The sequence below is a fragment of the Gossypium hirsutum genome, chromosome A02 (genome assembly GCF_007990345.1).
Source record: "Gossypium hirsutum isolate 1008001.06 chromosome A02, Gossypium_hirsutum_v2.1, whole genome shotgun sequence".
Classification (NCBI taxonomy): Eukaryota; Viridiplantae; Streptophyta; class Magnoliopsida; order Malvales; family Malvaceae; genus Gossypium; species Gossypium hirsutum.
In genome coordinates this window covers 78687067-78709116 of record NC_053425.1, presented here as the reverse complement: position 1 = coordinate 78709116, position 22050 = coordinate 78687067, and the positions used below count along the sequence as shown (strand labels likewise).

Genomic DNA, 22050 nt, shown 5'->3' with positions numbered 1-22050 from the left:
TTCAAATGATACAACAGTTTGTTCAGTTTGATGGTTTGCAGGACAAGGATCCCAACGCTCACTTGGCAAATTTCCTAGAATTTTGTGATACCTTTAAAATTAATGGCGTTTCTAATGACACCACCCTTTTTGTTAAGGAATAAGGCTAAACAATGGTTGAACTCGTTACCACGAGGGTCAATCACTACTTGGGAACGAATGACCGAAAAGTTTTTATTAAAATATTTTCCACCGGCTAAAATAGCGAAATTACGTAATGATATCTCTTCTTTTGTGTAGATGGATTTAGAAACACTCTATGATGCATGGGAGAGATATAAGGACCTTTTGCGAAGATGCCCTCACCATGGGTTACCACTCTGGCTACAGGTTCAAAATTTTCATAATGACCTGAATCCTTCGACTCGATAAATGGTTGACGCAGCTGCTGGCAGAACCATCAATAATAAAACACCTGAAGATGCCTATGAGTTTATAGAGGAGATGTCACTGAATAACTATCAGTGGCAAGTCATGAGGACAAAGCTAACGAAAACAACTAGTGTTTATAAAGTCAATTCGGTCACCATGCTCTCTAATCAGGTAGAACTCTTAAATAAGAAAATTGATGGTTTTCTTAGTTCTTCACAAGTTTACCCAGTAACGCAGTGCGAAGCAAATGGAGGTGGATCGAGCAATTCAGAATACCCACCTTATGGCCACAACATGGAGAACGAGTAGTTAAATTACATGGGTAATAATCCTCAATCTCAAAACAATCCTTATAGCAATACTTACAATGCAGGTTAGAGGAATCACCTAAATTTTTCATGGGGAGGCCAAGGAAATCAGAAACCAACATCCCCTCCAAGCTTTCAGCAACCACCATACCAGCAGGAGAAAAAGCCGAACCTTGAGGAGATGCTAACAAAATTCATCTTGGTGTTTGAGACTTGTTTTTAGAATACCGAGACGACATTCAAAAATCAACAAGCATCGATCCAAGGGCTCGAAACTCAGATTGGACAGCTCGCCAAGTTGATTTCCAAATGCCACAAAGTAGCCTGCAAAGCAATACTGAATCTAGCCCAAGGGAGCAACTCAACGCAATTGCCATTCAAGATGAGGAAAGGTTGGTGGCAAAACCAAGGCCAAAACTAGTAGTAAGCGAAGGTAAGAATGAGGTAGGCCAAAACAAAAAAAAACCGGTAAGTACAGAATATAAACCTCGTGTGCCATACCCCAATGTGACAAGGAAAGACCGCTTAGACGAACAATTTGGTAAATTCCTTAAACTCTTAAAGAAACTACATATTAACCTACCATTTATTGAAGCACTTTCACAGATGCCAAACGTAGTCAAATTTTTAAAGGAGCTTCTAGCAAATAAATGAAAGTTAGATGAAAGGTCGCAAGTGAAGCTGAACGGGTTTGCTCAGCCATTCTTCAGAATAAGCTACCCAACAAACTAAAAGATCTAATGAGTTTTATGATTCCCTGTTTAATTGGTAGTTTAGATGTAAATAATGCGTTGGATGATCTTGGGGCTAGTATCAATGTTATGCCTTACAAATTGTTTAAGCAACTAGGTCTAGGGAAACCCAAACAAACTAGGATGAACACTCAATTAGCAGATAAAACTGTTAGATTTTCTAGGGGTATCATTGAAAACGTACTCGTTAAAATGGACAATTTTATATTCCCTGTTGATTTTGTTGTTTTAGACATAGAAGAGGACAGTAATGTTCCTTTAATTTTGGGAAGGCCCTTTTTAGCAACTGCTAGAAAAATTATTGACGTTGGCACAGGTGAACTCACACTTCATGTAGGATACGAAATAATCAACCTTTAAGCTCGCAACCCGAACAACACATCAAAAATTGAAGGTGATTGTACAAATTGTTCTACTAAGACTGATCATACGGTGCAACCTATTTTGTAGGAAATAAGTTTGAAGGACACACATGAGCCATGTTTAATCCACTACAAAGGATCTACACATGAAGAACGAATGTTACAAATCGAGGAGTTAGATGAATGGCTTACATTTAAACCGAGGAAACACGATGAACCAAAACTAAGCCAGAACGAGCTCAATACCTCACCAAATCAACTTAAGGTTGGAGACAAAGTTTCATTAGATGCTGCAGTTCCTTACATTGACACTGCCAAACCGAATGAAAAAATTCCTCTTACGGTACTTAGCATTTTCTCATTTGGTACAGTCGAGGTAAGTCATCCCAAATTCGACACTTTTAAGGTAAAAAATACCCGCCTAAAACCTTATTTTGATGAGATTCATAGCAGGGATGAGGAGTATAAATTCCTCGAACCACCATGACCATTTAATGGAGAGGAAAGTCGAGCTTAGACTATAAATAAGTGCTTCTTGGGAGGCAACCCTATTAACTTTTTTAAATTTAGTGTTTAACACCTAACTTACTAACGGAGCTCTTAAATACAGGTTTACCACACAGACATGGCCAAGCACATGGGCGTGCTTAGAACCGTGTGGAAACAGGGTAAAGATTTTCCCCAGCATGGGCTACGATAAATCGCCATGGCCGTGCGACATGGCCGTGGGTGAACCTGCTAAAACAAAACGGGTCTGCAACACGCCCGTGCCTTGAAACTGGGACTGAACTTGTCAAATTAACACAGGCGTGTGACGTGCCCGTGCTAAGCAACCTGGGGCGAACCTGCCAAAACAACATGGGCATGGACCTTCTTACACGGGTGTGGGAGAAGTGAACGAAGACAGACACAGTCGTGCGACACGGCTGTGTGTACCAACATGCCCAAGGTACATGGGCTTGGGGAGATTGTCAGACGTGCCGAAATTTAGAAAAACACGAAACATATGGGCTAAAATTGGGGAACACGGGCGTGTACCCTGGCCGTGCGTCACAAAATTTATAAATACCTTTCACTATTCATCATCTTCTTCACCCAAAATCCCTAACCTTAACCGCTGCAAGTCCACACAGCCTCCCTACCACGCCCGTGCGCCACTTCCGACCCTATTTTTGATGCTCATTCTCCTCTTTCTAGCATTTGTTTACTCTTTTCTCTTTTATTTTACTGATTTCTAATGCTATTTATTATAATAATCTGCATTTTTCATGTTATTTTCATCTTTCTATCACTCAAATTTCTATCTAGAGTAGTTATCATCTTTTTCATGTTGAAGTTCTTACTCATTGCATGATCTATCTGCTCCATTTGACTAGTTTAAAGTGAATATTTATGGTTAGGATAATAGAAATACTCATACCTTTTGGGTTAACATTTTCCATCAACAAAATATGCTACATAGAATTATTTTCCATTTTTTTATGAAACTCATACTATTATCATGCTAATGAAACACCATAAATTAATTGTTTTTGATTAAGTTTGCTAGTAGTTGTGACTGAGATTATTAGTTTTTTAATTCATGACTTTTTCCTTTTTAAATTTATTTTCGTCTTACCTTGAACATTCATCACGATGAAATAAAGGTTTTGCTTGCAGGTATACCATGTTGTCTTCACGAGGAAAGAAAGCCACCGTCTCTGCTTCGAAGAAAAGGAAGGGACAGTCATCTTCCTCCGGTCCTACCGCGAAAATTTGTCACCCTTTCCTATAGTTCCCCATTGGGCCCCAAGAAGAACTTTTCCAGATTCTACGGGCCCGACCCTTGGAAGTGGCTGTGTGCCATTTAGGGGGTATACTGACTTATACCACATGGCCAGTCACAAGCCCATGTGTGAGACTGTGTGGAGTATATTGACTTCAATTCAATTTCAACACCAGGGGACACACAGCCGTGTAACCTAACTGTGTGTCGTACAAGACTGAGACATACGCCTGTGTCTCTGCCTATGTGGATAAAAATAGGTCATTTGTAAAGCCAATTTGCCACCCTTTTTGCACATAACTAAGTAAACTCAATTGGTACCATTTTAAGTCATAAATATGTAGCCAAAATTCATAAACCAATACATAATCATACAATATTCATTTCAACTAAATTCAATACTCAAATCCATACCGTTTATCTATTCAAATACCAATCAATTTATTTTGCTTTACTAAGCATAATTCACATATATAATTCATCTAACTCAACCAATTCAGATATACATAATCACTTTAACCACATTCATTGAATATAGATCTATTACCAAACATTAAAATAGAACCATTGCTGTAACAGCCCGATTTTAGGGCTATTCAGAACAATGGTTTTGGGACCCTAATTCAACGTATAAAAATCCATTTTTATTATATTTTTATGGTCTATAGTTTTATGGAACTATTCTGTGAAAATCTTGTTTGAAAATTTTGAAGTTTGGGCACTCAATTTAGTAAAAAGGAATAAATTGTAAAAAGTGCAAAAGTTGAGTTCTACTTGTTAAAGGTGTCTAATTGCTATGAGATTTTAAATTAGAGGTTTTTAGTTGGTAATTAAACCATTTGTTAAGTTAGTGGACAAAAATGGACATGGTGAGATAAAATTTTAAAGTTTGGCAAAAAGGGCACTTTGGTCATTTGGTAAAAAAAGAATAACAAGGGAAAATCAAGTCAAAATTGTGTCCATCTTAAAATCTCAAGCTCACCATAGATAAGGTTTTTTCAGCTTTCAAGCTTGATAGTAAGTGCATTCTAGCCCTGTTTTTAATATTCTTTATAATTTTGAAGTCCTCGTAACCCGATTTACCTATTTCAACCATTATTTTGAAGTAGGGTTTGTTGAAACCATCCTTTTTTGAAAATGGATCGACTTTTATTTTAAGAAAAACAAAAAATAAGGGAGTCGCCACCAATCCTTTTTTATGAGGTGTGATAGAGTCACCTTCTGATTGATCGTTTTAATAAAACGGTTTGATTTACTAAAACAACAATTTTGGTCTACGAAATTCAAGAAAATAGGTTTGGGAGTCGGTTACGTACAAGGAAGGATTAACACCCTCGTAACACCCAAAATTGGTACCTAATTGATTAATCAATATCTTAACATCGAAAGTTGAAAACTCAAAAACAAATTTAAAATACGATTCTTTTTTATTAATATTGATTAAAAAAAGCTTGAATAAATTGAAATGAGTATTGAAAGCCCTCTCGTCTCGAGATAATCAAATGTCACAACCCGTAAGTTAGGACATGACATTTGAACCCTCAAAAATAAGCTTTCCTTTTAATTATTTTATTTTAAAATTCGTGCTTTAACTTTTAAAAGGATATTTGGTTGTTTTGATTCAATGAGGAAAATCAAAACCTCGTAAGTTAGGGCACGACCTTCTCGAGTTCCTAAACATATTGCCTTTATTTATTTAAAATTCATGTATTTTAATATTTGAAAGAATATTCGGCTATTTAGGTTTAACGAGAAGATCGAAACCCCGTAAGTTAGGGTACGGTTTCTCGAATTTCCTAAATACGAAATATTACATTGGTTATAAAAAATTCCTTTTTATGCATCGAGTAAAAAAAATTAATGTAACACTTAAGAGGTTTATTTAATTTATTCAAGCATCGTATAGAAAACAAACAAATATTTTTACACATAATGTAATACAATGACGATGAAATAATGCAAAGTGGCTATGTGGGTAGAATAATAAATAATAAATAAAGGGATGATATAATATAATAAAATCACAACAATAAACTATTAAATAATAACAACGACAATAATCTTCTTAACTACTATTCTAATACTAATTAAATAATAAATAAACAATAATAATAACAATAATAATATTAATAATAGTAAAACATGCTAAATGGCAGAATAAATGACAATACAAATTTTAAATACAAAATAAAAGTATAAAGAAATAAATGAATGAAAGGATATATGAATAAACAAATAAAACAAAACATAACAATCTATAAAAGATTGAAATTAAATGAATAAAGGATTAAATCGAAATTTAAAATGAACTTTAGAGCCTAGATTGTAATAAAAATAAACAAATAAGGACTGAATCGAAAATAAATGGGGTTAAAGGGGATAAATCGTAAAAATAAAAAGGGGACTAATTTTAATTTTAAAACATAGATTTGGGGCAAATCAAAAATAAAATAAAAGGGAAGGATTAATTCGAACGTGCGAATAATAAGAAGGGATTAAAAGAGAAATTTTCTCTTCTCCTCCAAAACAAAGTCGCTCAAATAGGGACCGATTTGCAATACGTGAATGAAATAGAGGGACCAAGATAGAAAATATCCCCACCCTCCAAAACACGTTACTTTGTGCGGGGTCGAATTAAAATAAAAGAAAAATCATAGAGTAAAAATTGAAAATAAAAATAAACTATATTAAAAAGATAAAAAAAATGCAGAAGGACCAAATGCACAAATTGCCCATAAGGTAAAAACATGCGGATCCCTCAGCAGCGGGTCGAGTCATATGCGGACAGGCCTTAAACGATGCCGTTTTTGCACTTAAATGGCCTAGGTGAAACGACGTCATTTCACACCATTATAAAGGTCAAGTTTTTTTTTAAATATTCATTTCAACATTCTTTCAAAAAAAAAACAAAAAAAATCCTCTCAAACTCTCTCTCTTAGCCCCAATGGCCAGCCATGCTCTAATCACCAGACCATCGTAGCGGCCGTCAGTTGTCGATGACAGCGCCACCGTCCACGGTGGCCGAAGATAAAAAAATGGCCATTTTTGCCCTTTTTGACTTTTAGCCCCAAAAAGATACCATTTTCATTGGAGATGGCAACCTCAGCCTAGCCATACGGCGCGAACGGAAAAGTTAAGCTTCGGCCCTGTTCTTTTATTTTTTTTGTTTTCCCTTTTAAAAAAATAAAATAAAAAAACAAAAAATGAAAAGAGAAGTAGATAAAGACCACCTTTAAAAATTTTCCTTTTGTTTTGATTGCTCTGTGCGTGTGAAAAAAATAAAAATGGGTTCTTGTGGCTTTATAGCCGATTTCTTTACATGTTTGTTTTTGTTTTTTTTACTATTATTTCTTTTTTTGGCCTCTGTGTCTGTTGTGCTTGTCATTCTTGCAGGTACTATGGAGGGGAGTGGCGCTGGAGGCTGCAGAAGCGGCGCAAAAGGAAAACCTAGGGTTCTTCCAAAAATTTGATTGAGTTTTGGGCCTGGGCTTAGGGTTTTAGTATATTGGGCCAGAAACTTTGGGTTGTTTGGGCCTGGTATATTTTGAATTCAAACTATTTTTTGTAACTGGACTTAGACTTTTAATTTTGGTTTTATTTATTTTATTATTTTTTGGTTTATGACGGGCCGGGCAAAAATGGGCTCTTACAGTTGCCCCACTTTGCTCATCGTTGTGTAACGAGAATAGAGCAAAGACTTTTAAGAAAGACCAATTTTGCCCGGTCTTGCCAAATCTTGACTTGTTTTGGTACTTCTTTATTCAAGTAATCTTATTCCATCCCACTGCATCTTCAGAGCTATAGAAATTAGTGGTTCGATTTACTCCACTGTAACTTCAGAGAGACTAAATTTGTAGCTTTAATATACTCCACTGCAACTTCAGGGAGATTATACTTGTTTTCTTCAGTCTGCTCCACTTTAACTTTGGGGAGTTGAGATTTGTAACTTTTGACTTGCTGCACTACCACTTCAGGGAGATAAGGCCTACCATAATAACTTTAATCCGTTCCACTACAACTTCAGGGGTATGGGATTTGTAATTTGTAGCTTAAATCTGTTCCACTGCAACTTTAGGAAAATAAGATCCACTATTTTCAACCTGCTCCACTGCAACTTCAGGGAGATAAGGTTAATGACTTTAATCTGCTCCACTGTAACTTCAGGAAGATAATATTTGCCATGGTAGATTTGATCCGACCTACTGCAACTTTAGAGGTATAGGATTTTTGGTTTTTTTGATCCGTTACACCATTTTCTGGGGAACATACCCGTAGAATCCATTTCATTGGCCTATTTATGCCAAGCCATTAGGATGTCATGATCGGAATAAATCAAATGCTCCTATTTGGATGTGTACGAATGATATTTGCATGAATACAGAATGTCATTTTTCAAGAATGATCCCTTTTTAATGCTTAGGTTGTCATTGCTTGTTGTTCATCAAGGTTCTATCACTGGTGTGCTACTGCGTCTTCTTGTTTAGCCAGTATCTTTGACAGAAGATCTGAAGAAATAGTCACAATTTGGAATATTCTTTCTCAAATGTTTACAACTCTTGAATTTGGTTAGTTCTAACTAATGGTCCTGTTTCAGGTCCTTGTACTATTTAGAAGCTTTTCAAATCAATATGTAGAACTTCTTTTATGTGAATATTATAAGTCCAATAATCATTGTTTTAATGAAAAATGCTTCAAAAAGATTATCACAATGGAAAAGATGAAAATTTATTGAGAGAAATGCTCAAAATGGATAAATTAATCAAGATAGCAAATTTTGCTAAGGTATAAAAAGAGTAAGATGAAAAATATGTGCCTTAGATGTCGCAGCATGAGCTTCCTTATTCAAACTTCTTGAAGACCCTTTCGAGCCAGATATGTATTTAGGAGATCTAAAGTATCTTGTTGATGCCACAAGATGTAATGTTCTTCCTTTTTGCTGATTCTGAAAGGACAAGACTACCACATGCCCCATCTTTGATCAAAATTTGAGCCACCCTTTTTTGGGTTTCCAATTCAAAACCCCTTTGGTCTCGAGGCACCCTTTGCGGGTTTTCGCCTTGGCCTCTCCCTTTTTTTTAGAAGGTCTCAAAGTGCCCTTTACGGGTTTTCGCAGTGGCCTCTCCCCTTTTTTAGGTGAAGTACTTCTTGACTGAATCCGAATTTACAAGATTAGGAAAGTTTTTCCCATCCACCTCTATCAAAATCAACGCTCCTCCGGAGAAGACCTTCTTTAGTACATAAAGTCCTTCCCAGTTTGACATCCATTTCCCTTTGAAATCCTTTTGTATGGGAAGAATCTTTTTCAATACCAAGTCCCCTTCATGAAATTATATTGGGTGAACTTTTTTGTCATAAGCTCGCATCATTCGTTTTTGGTACATCTCACCATGACGGATGGCCCTTTGCCTCTTTTCTTCAATCAAGTTTAACTATTCATATCGAGACTAGATTCATTCTGCTTCATCTGACTGTAGCTCTGACAAAACTCGAAGGGAAGGATTCTTGACTTCAATAGGCAAAACCGCCTCCATTCCACAGACCAAAGGCATTGCCCTGGTGGAGGTCCTAACAGATGTTCGATAAGCAAAGAGGGCAAATGGTAACTTCTCATGCCAATCTTTATAAGTCTCAGTAATTTTCCCCACTATCTTCTTAATGTTTTTATTGGCTGCCTCCACTGCACCATTCATTTTTGGGCGATATGGTGACTAGTTGTGGTGTTTGATCTTGAATTGACTGCAGACCTCCGTTATCGTACTATTGTTCAAGTTCAGTGCATTGTTAGATAAGATCCTCTCTGACATTCCTTATCGACATATAATTTCCTTTTTCAGGAATTTGCTGACTGCTGACTTTGTAACATTAGCATATAAAGTGGCCTCACCTAGTTGGTGAAGTAGTCGATGACCACAAAGATGAAACGATGCCCATTTGAAGCTTTTGGTGAGGTCAGCCCAGTGACATCCATGTCCCACATAGAGAAAGGCTATAGAGAAGTTATAACACACAGAGGTGAAGGAGGTACGTGAATTTTATCTCCATAAATTTGGCACTTATGAAATCTCTTGGCATAATTTATACAATCCCCTTCGATGGTGGACCAATAATACACGAATCTCATAATTTGCCTGGCCATTGTAAAGCCATTACCGTATGTTCTACAAACGCCCTCATGGACTTATTCCAAGATTTTCTTAGCCTCAACAGTGTCCACACATCTTAATAGCAGCTGATCATTTCTTCTTTTGTATAGGATCTCCCCATCTAAGACATAGTCATTGGCCAATCTTCTTAACTTCCTTTTATCATTCTCAGTTGCTTGGTCAGGGTATTCATGATTCCTCACATATCGTAGTATATCTTAGTACCAAGGGTGATCATCCTTTTCTTCTTCTTCGATGTTGTAACAATGAGTCGGAGCCTCATAAATACTCATCTGGATAGGTTTTACGTCCTCTTATTTGTTCACTTTGATCATGGAAGCTAAAGTAGCCAATCGTTAACCATTTAGTTTTCATCTCATGGGAGGTAACATAAACTGATGTCATCAAACTCCTTAATTAACTCTACGACTATCCTTCCATAATTGATCAATTTGGGGTCTCTTGTCTCCCATTCGCCTTTGAGTTAATATATCACTAGTCTAAAATCCCCATATACTTCTAGCACTTTGATTTTGCATTCTATGGATGCACCGATACTCATGATGCATGCTTCGTATTCTATAATATTATTTATACAATCAAAATCCAACTTACTAGTAGAGGGATAATGATCTCCGTTTGGGGATACCAAGACTACCCGGATTCCATTACCCACAGCATTCGAGACTCTGTCAAAATTTAGTCTCCAGGGGTGGCCTTCTTGAGAACCTTCTTTAGTGATTGCAACATACATCAAATATTTGTTCAGTAAATTTGCTATTGCGCTCCCTTTTATAGCTTTCTGGTTCACATAGACTATATCAAATTCAGAAAGCAGAATTTGCCATCGGGCCATCCTTCCATTCAAAGTTGTCGACTCCATGATGTACTTCAGAGGGTCCAGTTTTGAGATGAGCCAAGTTGTGTGATACAGCATGTACTGTCTTAGTCTTTGGGTTGTCCAGATTAATGCGCAACATAATTTCTCAATCGGTGAGTACCTTGTATCACATTCAGTGAACTTTTTACTGAGGTAGTATATTGCTCTTTCTTTCCTTCCTAACTCATCATGTTGGTCGAGCACGCATCCCTTGGAATTCTAAAATACCGCCAAGTAAAGTATCAGTGGCTTATTTGGGTTGGGTGGAATTAGCACCGGGGCATTGGACAAGTAATGTTTGACCTTGTCAAAAGTCTTTTGGCATTCCTCATCCCATGCACCTAGATTGTGTTTCTTAAGGAGACGAAATATAGGGTCACATTTCTCAGTTAGCTGTGAAATGAAACGGGCAATGTAATTTAGTCTTCCTAGAAAACCTCAAACTTCTTTTTTAGTACGCAGCTGAGGTAGCTCTTGTATGGCCTTGACTTTTTCTGAGTCGATCTCAATCCCTTTTTCACTGACTACAAATCCTAGTAGCTATCCGGACCTAGCTCCAAAGGTACACTTTGCTAGATTGAGCTTTAGCTAGAACTTTCTCAACCTTAAGAAAAATTTCCTCAGAACTTGAACATGCTCATTCTCTGTTCGGGACTTTGCGATCGTATCATCGACATAGAATTCGATTTCTTTGTGCATCATATCATGGAACAGAGTTACCATGGCCCTTTGATATGTTACTCTTGCATTTTTCAGTCCAAATGGCGTCACCTTATAGCAAAATGTTCCTCATACGGTTGCAAATATGGTTTTCTCCATGTCTTCAGGATGCATCTTAATCTAGTTGTATCTGAAGAAACCATTCATGAAAGAGAACAATGAGTAACCTGTCATGTCGTCCACTAGGGTGTCAATATAAGGTAGTGAGAAATTATATTTTGGACTGGCTTTATTCAAATCCTTGTAATCTACACACATTCAGACTTTTCCATCTTTTTTTAGGGATTGGGACGATGTTGGCTACCCATTCTAATATTTAACCACTTTTAAGAATCCAACGTCGAATTTCTTCTTGACCTCTTTTTCTATATTCAACAAAACATTGGGTCTCATCCTTCAGAGCTCCTATTGCACTGGCTTACACTCTTCCTTTATGGGGAGCCAGTGTACCAAAATATCAGTATTTAACCCGGGCATGTCTTGATAGGACCATGTGAAGACATCCTTGAATTCTTGGAGTAATTCAATGAGGTCTCATTTTGTCTCTGCAGTAATACAAGCTCTAACCTTCACCTGTTTTTCCTCTCCTAAGCTCACGATTTCCACTGACTCTTTGTAAAGTAGGATTTGTTTCTCATCTTGTTCTACCATCCTCAAAAAATCAGGAGATAGGTCATAGTCTCAATCATTTTCAAAATCTTGAGAATCCTCCATACACATATCCTGTTCAAAAGGAGACTCTGAGTCATTAGCAGTTTCACTCATATCATTGATATTTGGAGACCTGTTATAGGGATGAAGGACAATCCAAAGAATCTAAGAATAAATATTTGTACGGTATGATTATGAATGAAAAATAAAAGAATATTTGAAAGAAAGTCCAAAGAAAAAAGAATCTAATAATAATTATCTGTATAGTATGATTATGAATGAAATGGAAAGAATAAAAGAATATTTGCTCAAAATGATAGCAAAGTTACATTTTATTGGAATAACAATTTTGGACATAAGCCTATTTCATAAAGGATTCTTATTACTCCTAGGCTTAGAGCAATAAGTGTGTTTAGAACATTACTCAGAATTAGCTCTAAAAACTACAGGAATCTCTTCTGCAGTTCAGTTGTTCAGAACACTTCCAGGTACATAAGGGTAAATGCCCGACAAATTCTCTTCTCCAGTTCTTTCTTCGGATATGGCGTTGATGTCTAAATTTTCCAACATTTCTTTTGTAGTTTTCTTTTTCGGCATCCTCCGTTTAGGGTGAATAATTCCTCCTGACAAAAAAGTTCTAGATATGTGGGGGAATGTCATTGGTTTCCATTTGATCTCCTCCCAGCTCAAACATGCTCTTCTCCTCTCTTACTTCCTTTCCAACTCCTTCTTTCTTTTTCTAGTGTCTGGCTAAATCCTTAATCGAAGCGGTCTTGTTTGTTTTTAGTATCGGTGCCTCAACCCTTCCTTGGAGTATCTCCCGAGTCCTTTCCCCGATAAGGCTCCTTTTTCGACTGTCAGTTGTAAGCCCCTTTTTTTAGTCTTGGATATCTTAGGCATTGGGATCTTGTTTCCCTCGGTAATGAATGTTGTGTTCACAAATTTCAAAGATTGAAAGGAACATTCAGTCACTTCATTGTTTGTCTCTAAATATGGTGCGTCACTAGTTATAGTTGAAATGATGTCTTCTTTTGCATTTATCGTTACCACCCGACCTTCTATTACTAACTTCAACTTTTGGTGTAGTGATGAAGGCACTGCCCCTGTTGAATGTATCCAAGGCCTCCCCAATAAGTAGTTATAAGAGGGCTTAATGTCCATCACCAAGAAGTCTACCTCGTACATGTTTGGGCCAATCAAAAGGGGTATTTCAATTCTTCGTATCACTCTCCTTTTCGTGCCGTCGAATTCTCTCACTATGTTTTGGCATGTCTTCATGTGAGAGCTATCCATAGGCAACCTATTCAGTGTGGATAAGGGTAAGACATTCAGGGTCGACCCATTATCAATTAACACCCTAGAAGTGTATATCCCTTACAGCGGGTGGTGATGTGCAGAGCCTTAGTCGATCCCATGCCCTCGGGTGGTATTTCATCATCATTAAAGAAAATGAAATTATCGGCCCTTATGTTGTTAACCAGATGATTAAGCTTGTTGACGGAGATATCATTAGCGACATAAGTTTCATTTAATACTTTCATCAATGCGCTACGATGTACCTCCGAGCTTAAGAGTAAAACTAGCACTGATATACGAGCTGGTTGTTTATGTAGCTACTTTACAAGGCTATATTCGTTGTGCTTTAAGAATTTCAAGAATTCCTTAGCCTCCTCTTCATCTACCAGTCGTTAACAGACAATTCAAGTCTGGATGCCTTTTCTTTCTTTTGTTCAACCACCAAGGCTTTTCCTTTTACAGGCTCCACTATTGCATTTGCTGAATCGTAGCGCCTCTCGCTATGCATGTAGAAACCCACATCTTTGTCCTTCCTTGAACTGCTAGGAGATCGTCACATTGCAGTCATAATTTCAGGGGACTCTCTTGTTGTCTTTGTAGGAAAAACTGTAGGTTTCTTGATTATGACCTTTGGTTCCATTTGTACTCTGGCTTCATTGCTTCTTGGTTATAAAATGATGACCACCGAGTAGTTGACTTTCTGGATCTTCATTGTGGATTCTCCTTCCGACACGCATATATTTCCCTCTTCTAGGCTTTTAACATCTTCATAAAATTTCATTTCTTTGTTGTCTATCATGTCTTGCACTAGGGCCTGGAACTCGATGCATTCTTGGATCTCATGCCCCTCTCCATTATGGAACTCACAATAGTTCCTCATCTGTAACAGCCCGATTTAGACCCTAGTTGAAATAGTGTTTTCGAGACTACAAATCTGAGTCAAAAAATATTTTAATATTATTTTTAGTGCTTATTATATGTGAATTAGTATGTGTGAAAATTTTGTATGAAAATTTAATCGTTTGTGTGCTCAATTTGATAAAGGACCTAATCGCATAAAATGTAAAAGTGGCTTTCTAATTGTTAAAAGTGTCTATTTGATATGGCTTATTATTTGTGAGGTCCTTATGTGGTAAATTGACCATGGAATGTATTAAATGACTTAGTTGGACATTATATAAAGGTTTATTAATGTAAGGGCAAAATGGTAAACTAATTAATAATTTTGTTTTAATTAAACAAAACATGAAATAAAGCCATTTTGTGTTCATCCTTACTGAAAATCAAAGAAAAATAAAATAAATAAAAGCTTTTAGGGTTCAACTAAGAGATTTGTTGATTAAGGTATGTATTTTGCTCGGTTTTCGATAATTTCTACGTTTTTGTGATCGTTGCTTAGTAATCTATCAAACCCATCTCTCAATTTTTGAAATTATTGATGATTTTGAGTTAAGCCATTGATGAAACCATGAGTTTTATGAAGTTTGATGATAGTATATAGAAGTTTGATGTTTGGCTAACATGTTTTGTCTTTGAATTTTTTATGAATTTGAGTAATTTGGGCTAAATTGTAAAACTAAGATTTTGAGGGATTAAAATGTGAAATAAATGAAATATATGGGCTTTTATGAACTCCATAAAAATTCAACTAAGCATGTGTAAAAGGAAATTTTGTGTATTTTGTGATTTTATGAATTAGGGACTAAAATGTGAAAATGTGAAAATGTGAGGGTTAATTTGTAAAATTCCCTAAATATGTGTTTTAGGATTGAATTGAATGATTTGGTGAATGAAAGAGTTAAAGTTGAATTTATATAGATCAAGAATCAAAGAAAATAGAATTAGACCGGGAAAAGTCGAAAGTCGTCGAGTAGTCAATTCCGTCGTTCGAGTCTGCACGAGGTAAGTCGATATTCAAGTAAATGTGTTTGAATCAATTTATTTATACTTATATGTTATTGAAATGGAATGAATGACTTTGGAAGATGAATATGTGAAATTGTAAAAGTATCGACGATGTTTCGACGTCTGAAAAGTCTCATACAAACCATAGGAATTGTTAGGATACATATGTCATGATTTAGGATCCTATATGTGTTTTCATGTAAGACCACGTCTCGAACGTTTGCATTGACTTATGATTTACGTGTAAGACCATGTCTGGGACATCGACATCGTATTTGATTTCATGTAAGACCCTGTCTGGGACAGTGGCATCGATATTTGATTACATGTAAGACCACGTCTGGGACGTTGGCATTGTATGAGCTTTCTGAGCTATTTGAGTATCCTTATTGATTCTAAACGGTTCAACAGGCATTCCAATAAAATGAGTGACTATGTAAACATGTATCCTATTCAGGTACGTTTGAAATGTATATTAAGATTGAGAATGAAAGGTAAGCATATGTATATATGTGTAAACATATGAAATATGTTTATAATATATGGAAATATGAAGTACATATGAGAAAATGGTTATGAGTATTTGTGCTAAATGAGAAATATGAATTTGACATGGAATTATGCTATGAGTTATACAAATGATTTATTTATAGTTGTGATTTGTGATAAGTTTATTTGTATATGGCTTACTAAGCTTTTGAAAGCTTACTTTGTGTGTGTTTTCAACGTTTTATAGATATCGAAGCTATTGGGAGCTCGGGGATCGTTGAGGATCATCACCACACTATCAAAATCTATTTGGTACCTTTTGAATATGTATATATTGAAGTATGGCATGTATAGGCTAGAAGTATTTGAATATGTTTTGTAATGTACATATATCTAGCCATGTGATATGGCTTAGTTATGGATGTGATTATGAATGAATTTTAGTATATGATATGTTCATGAATGGCCAAGTGAATTGGTCAATTTGGTAAGTTTTGGTATGTGCTTATTTAGAGAATTTAGTAAGGTTTGGTATGAGATTGTATTAAGGTAATGAATTTTATGTTTTGGGTATGACTTTGGATTATGTTTTGGTATGTTTTGATTTGGTTAATAAGCATGAAAGTGGTTGATAATGATATGGTATTTATGATTTATATATTGTGGTTGAAATTGATTGAAAATTTGGTATGAAATGTTGTGGTTTGATGCTTGTAGGGAGGACCCAAAAATGGGTGGCATGTTGGCCTTGTAAATGGCCTAATTTTTTGCCCACATGGGCAGCGACACGGATGTGTGTCTCAACAGGGTTGCTCAATGGCCATTTCAAAATGAGCCTGAACAGACCATACGGTCACACACACAGGCGTATACTAGGCTGTGTGGCCAAGTTAGTTTCAAACATGGGCTAAACACACGAGCGTGTGACTGGCCGTGTGTCCCAACTCAGTAACCTCTCTAATTTTCACACGGCCTGGCACATGGGCGTGTCTTGTGGACATATGGACAAGTCAGTATGTATTCCATGTTTTACCATGGTCTAGACACACGGGCGTGTCTAATTCCTTGTGAGGCACATGGCCTGCTCACACGGGTGTGTGACCTGTATAACTTTGAAAAATGTTTAAGTTTTGAGAAATTTTGTATGAACTCAGTTTAGTCCCTACCCCTTTCTAAAGCATGATTAAGGTCTCGTTGACCTATGTAAGGGACTCTATAATGATGTGTGACTTTGATGCTATGTTGATTATGAAATGAATGTAAATTGTTCCGATATGTCCTGTAATGCCTCTTAACCCTAGTCCGGTGAGGGATACGGGTTAGGGGTGTGACATCATCCCTCCAAATCTCCCCTCTGAATCCTTCCAAATCCCCTTTCTACCATCTCTTTCCAAACCCATCTTAGTGGGGTTTTAACTTCCGCAACTTCACATTTGAATTTCTTACTCCCACCTTCATTTATCCTGTTTACCCCTTAGTCAACATGATTGGGTAACGGGTTTCGTACCACGTTTGGTCTTGATGGGTCATTGAACTTTACAATTCTCATTTTTATGAACCTTTCGATCAACTTTTTAAATGCGGTGTAGTTTTCAATTGAATGCCCAGTGATCTCCGCATGGTATTTTCATTAAGAATTTACGTCGTACCATTTGGGAAATAGAGGTTGTATCGGTTTTAGGTAGAAAGGGGATACCACGTGTGCATCAAACAGACTCTGATATAGCTCCCTATACGTCATTGGTATGGGTGTGAACTGGAGCCTTTCTATATTTGTCCTTGTATTGGATTCTTGTCTCGGGGTGCCCTGATGACTAGTGGTTATTGTCTTTGGATGGCTCACAGTGATTGGTTTTGAAAAGCCCTTGTTATTCATGCTTGCGTTATTTACCTCATTCTTCATTTTCCTTGGGGCTGACCTTTTGGTGCTTTCCTCTGCATCTATCTTACCTCTCCTCACTGCGTTTTTGATCATTTCGCCGAACATCACTATGTCCGAGAAACTCTTAGTGGTGCTTCCCAACATATGATTGATGAACGGGGCCTTTAAACTGTTAATGAAAATTAAGAATTGTGGTTTCTTTTTCTAGGAGAGGTGGCTTGACTTGTATGGTGACTTCTCTCCACCTTTGAGCATATTGCCTGAAGCTCTCATTTTGTTTTTTCTCCATATTCTGCAAAGTGATTCTATCAGGGGTCATATCCATCACATGACTATATTGCTTCATAAAAGCTTGTGCTAGGTCATTCCATGAATTGATCTTGGTACGGCTCAATTGGTTGTACCATTTGGATGTTGCCCCAAGCAGACTATATTGGAATCAGTGAATCAATAGTTGATCATTATTAACATATATTGTCATCCTCCGACAGAACATTGTAATATGAGCTTAAGGACAACTGTTCCGATTATATTTCTCAAACTCCGGAGTTTGAACTTGGGGGGAAGCACTAGGCTCGGAACCAAGCTCAAATCCTTAGCATCGATTCCACAATGATAATAAGAGTTTTCCATTTCTTTGAATTTTTCTTCTAACCATCTGCATCGGTCTTCAAATTGTTTTGGGAGCTCACTCTCGCCTTTCTTATTTCTGCTATATCATCAAGATCAGGGACAATGGGATTAGTTGGGTTATCCCCTGGATTAGAGCCTGAGCCTATTTGGTAGTTCATTGGCACTGAAGCACCGGCTTGATTGTAACGGGTTACTTTCGTGGGTACACCTCGGGTTGTATCTGGACATTTTTTGGGGTAAAACTCGAGGGGTAAAAAGGATCCTCATTATCGTCTTCGGAATTGACCATAGGGCTCTTTCATTTTTCTAGCCCTCCAGTCAGGAATTGGGTTAATTGATTCATCATATTCTTTTAGGATTCTAGCATCTGCTCCCTCATGTCTTGTTGAATTTTGGCCAATTGTTCTTGCATCTGTATTTTCAGCTGATCTTGCATTTCTCTTCGAATCTACTCTAGCCTTTCCAATATTTGGTCCATTACTTTTGTTTTGGCGCGAGTTCCGTAACGATGCTTAGTTGATAGATTTTTGTTGGTTTCCAGATTAACTGAAATAATTTTTAATTAATTAGGGTCCTTTTGTGAAATTTAATGAGTATGATACGATGTAATGTAAATGCATGGGATGAATGCAAAAAAGAAGGCGTCGACTCTGATTCAATTCCATTTAGAATAACTTTACTAGAAAACAAAATTCTTTACATAAAACGATTATATATATGGCTTTGCCCTGATGCTCAAAGTTTTAACTTTCCTAAGAAGCCAAGCTAGCTCTCAGCCCTGGTTTGATTCTAATTCATATTGTACACTTAGCATGTCAGCCTAAACTGCTAAGGTCTGTAAATGATCGGCCACCTCTCCTATCTGAGCCACAGCTTCTCCCATAATATAATCTCTGTCTCTAACTTGATCTTGAGAACAGTGGAGTTGCTCTTTCCAATGCTTATCATTGGCTTCAAGGAGTTCAACCCGGAGTTCGTAGTTTTGTAACGTAGCCTCAAGTTCTTCTATCTTCCTTTTCAGCTCTTCAATCTTGTTTAAGCTTGCCTTCAGCTCAATTGCAGAGTTTTGACTACGATGCTGATGAAGTGACTTTTCTAGTTCTACTACTCAGCCTTTAATTCGATTTGTTCACTTTGGTTTTCTGATAAACTCTTTTCTAGGGCCTCTTTTAGAATCTGAGCATCTTGAAATTTTCTCTCCCATCAATCAACTCTAGTCTTTTATTCTTGAATCTCTTATCGCCACTGCTCTAAAGTTTTCCCCAATCCAACATTCTTATCAATAAACGCAACTTTTTATAATCTGTTTTCAAGCTATCCAAATCTTCTTCGGCCTTATTCTTTCCCTTTCTCAATTTCTTGGCCTCTAGTTTCTAAACATCGACATCTAAACTTAAATGCATTTTTCCTCCTCCAATTGTTCTATTTTATTTCCTATCTCCAAATTCCTCTTTTTGAAATCCTACTTTATGATCTCTAGCTCGGAGGGGACTACTTGTTGGTATTCTTCCATTGATCGTGCACCTTCTTGACCTGGCCGGGGGATGTTGTCATTGATTCTTCTACTCCATTCCCTATTATATTCGGGGGTCATCATCGGACCTACAACAAATCTTTTCATCCGGTGGGTCTGGTTCCAAAAGTTAAACATTTCTCAAATTTTCTTCTCCCCCTTATACGAAAACTCAGACTAATCTAGCCCCTGTGTTACTGGTATGAAATGCCTCGATCTGTACTGCCTTAACACCAGTAGAGGAGCATATTCGACAGCTCCCCAAATCTCAAGCAGAGGGACCTAGTCAAAGTCGCCACACTAGTATAGAATCTCATCGGGAACTATCTAAGGGGCCTTCCACTCGACGTCCTCTTCTTGGAGATTTTAGAGGATCGCTATCCATTTTTCCTCTAAAATATCATCCCATCTCGGTGTAGTTACTATTTCTTTTAATGGAGGGTAGTTCTCAGAGAATACCCGATAAGGAACCTTGTCTACTTTCTAGAAATGGCTATGAAACCAAGCCAGCAATAATTGCGCACATCCGATGAATCTTTCCTCACCAGCTCTACAGCATGCATTCAAGGATCTGAATGTTTCGACCAAGATTGCAGGAATGGGAGTGACCCTCTTCTCAAGTCAATCAAATAAATCTAAAAAAATCGCCTCATCTATGTGTCCTAGAGCTTTAGGGAAAACCATCAGCCCGTAAATGCTCAAAGCAAAAACATCAACCCTTTTCTTTGTATCAGGGTGTGCCAAAATCAGATCTCGCAGACTTTTCCAAGGAATACATTTGCTTTCTCTTTTTTGCTTGATCTGAGTCGCGACCCATTGTTCACTCATTCCCGTTATATTCATCAACTTCTTTACGAAGGTCGAGACATTGAAGGCTAGAATAGGCCTTGTCAACTTGAATCTTCGGACAGTGAAGCAAAGTTGTATACTCCTCCACAGTAGGCACCAAATCTATCTTCCCAAAGGTAAAATAGCTATGGGCGAGATTCCAAAATTGAGCCAGAGCTCGAAACAAATGCATGTCCACCTTGATGTCGAGTAGATAGGGCATGTCTCTATAATTATAGTAAAATAGTTGCTTGATCTCATCATCCCAACGAACCTATATCTCTTTCAATTCCTGGAGATCATTTTGTGTCACACTGATACGAGTGAAGTCCCATAATTCTGATGTGTACCCCTCTACTAAACTATCACCTTTCTCTAATTTCATTTTCTCTGACCATATTCAAACAGCCACATTATCTTCCACTTTATCAAGAAACTCGTTCTCCATGGCAAGCTCTCTATTTAGTAATCGAACGTGAATCGACACCTTTATGATGGAAATGTCATGCAATCACAACCAAAGCAAAACAAAACAAGTCAGTACATTTTATACAAAACTAAAAATTTAAAATAAGCAAGAATTAATAAAGCGCCTATTTGGGTAACCACTAATGGTTCGGTGTAGCTCTACCTAGGGCGGGCTCTTATGGCTCACTATATATGGTTTGGTTATAAAGAAAGGGTACCTAAACCGATAGATTCCTCGATCCTCACCCATTATAGGCTCATATGAACCGAGTTCAGTTCAGGGGAATACATTTCCCTATGGCTATACGGAGATGAAAATCGTACAAAGACATAGGTATAGATGTATTCCGAAAGCGATCCACTATCCTATATGGAGGTGAAAACCTCAAAAAAGAATATTTGCTCACTCTCACTTAAAAGGGTATAATCAACCGATTATGAAATGCAATATGCAAGAATATCCCAAGACTCGAACCAATAAAGCAGACATATGATGACGAAGACCACAAAAATGACGGATGAAGTGCAATGAAAGGATCGTAATTTTAAATCGAATTATCAATTTTCAACTAATAAGACAAGAATTAATCAAATCTTAGCCTGACTCTCTTGTTGTCCCCAGCAGAGTCGCCAAGCTATCGAAACCATTCTTTTTTGAAAAAGGGTCGCCTTTTATTTTAAGAAAAATAAAAAAATGTGGGAGTCACCACCAATCTTTTTTATAAGGTGTGATCGGGTCACCTTGTGATTGATCGTTTTAATAAACGGTTTGATTTACTAAAACAACAATTTTGGTCTACGAATTTTGAGAAAACGGGTTCTAGAGTTAGTTACGTACGAAGAAGGATTAGCACCCTCGTAACGCTCAAAATTGGTACCTAATTGATTAATCAATTTCTTAACGTCGAAAGTTGAAAACTCGAAAACAAATTTAAAATACGATCCTTTTTTATTGATATTGATTAAAAAAATCTTGAATAAATTGAAACGAGTATTAAAGGCCCTCTCGTCTCGAGATAACCAAATGTCACATCCTGTAAGTTA

General features: G+C 37.0%; 1 non-coding gene across 1 annotated transcript; it reads right to left on the bottom strand.

Moving 5' to 3' along the window:
* Positions 1–246: 246 nt before the first annotated feature.
* LOC121217261 (small nucleolar RNA R71) lies at positions 247–353 on the bottom strand. Its single transcript, XR_005913371.1, has one exon. It is a non-coding gene; the product is annotated as a small nucleolar RNA R71 (small nucleolar RNA).
* Between the last annotated feature and the right edge of the window lie 21697 nt (positions 354–22050).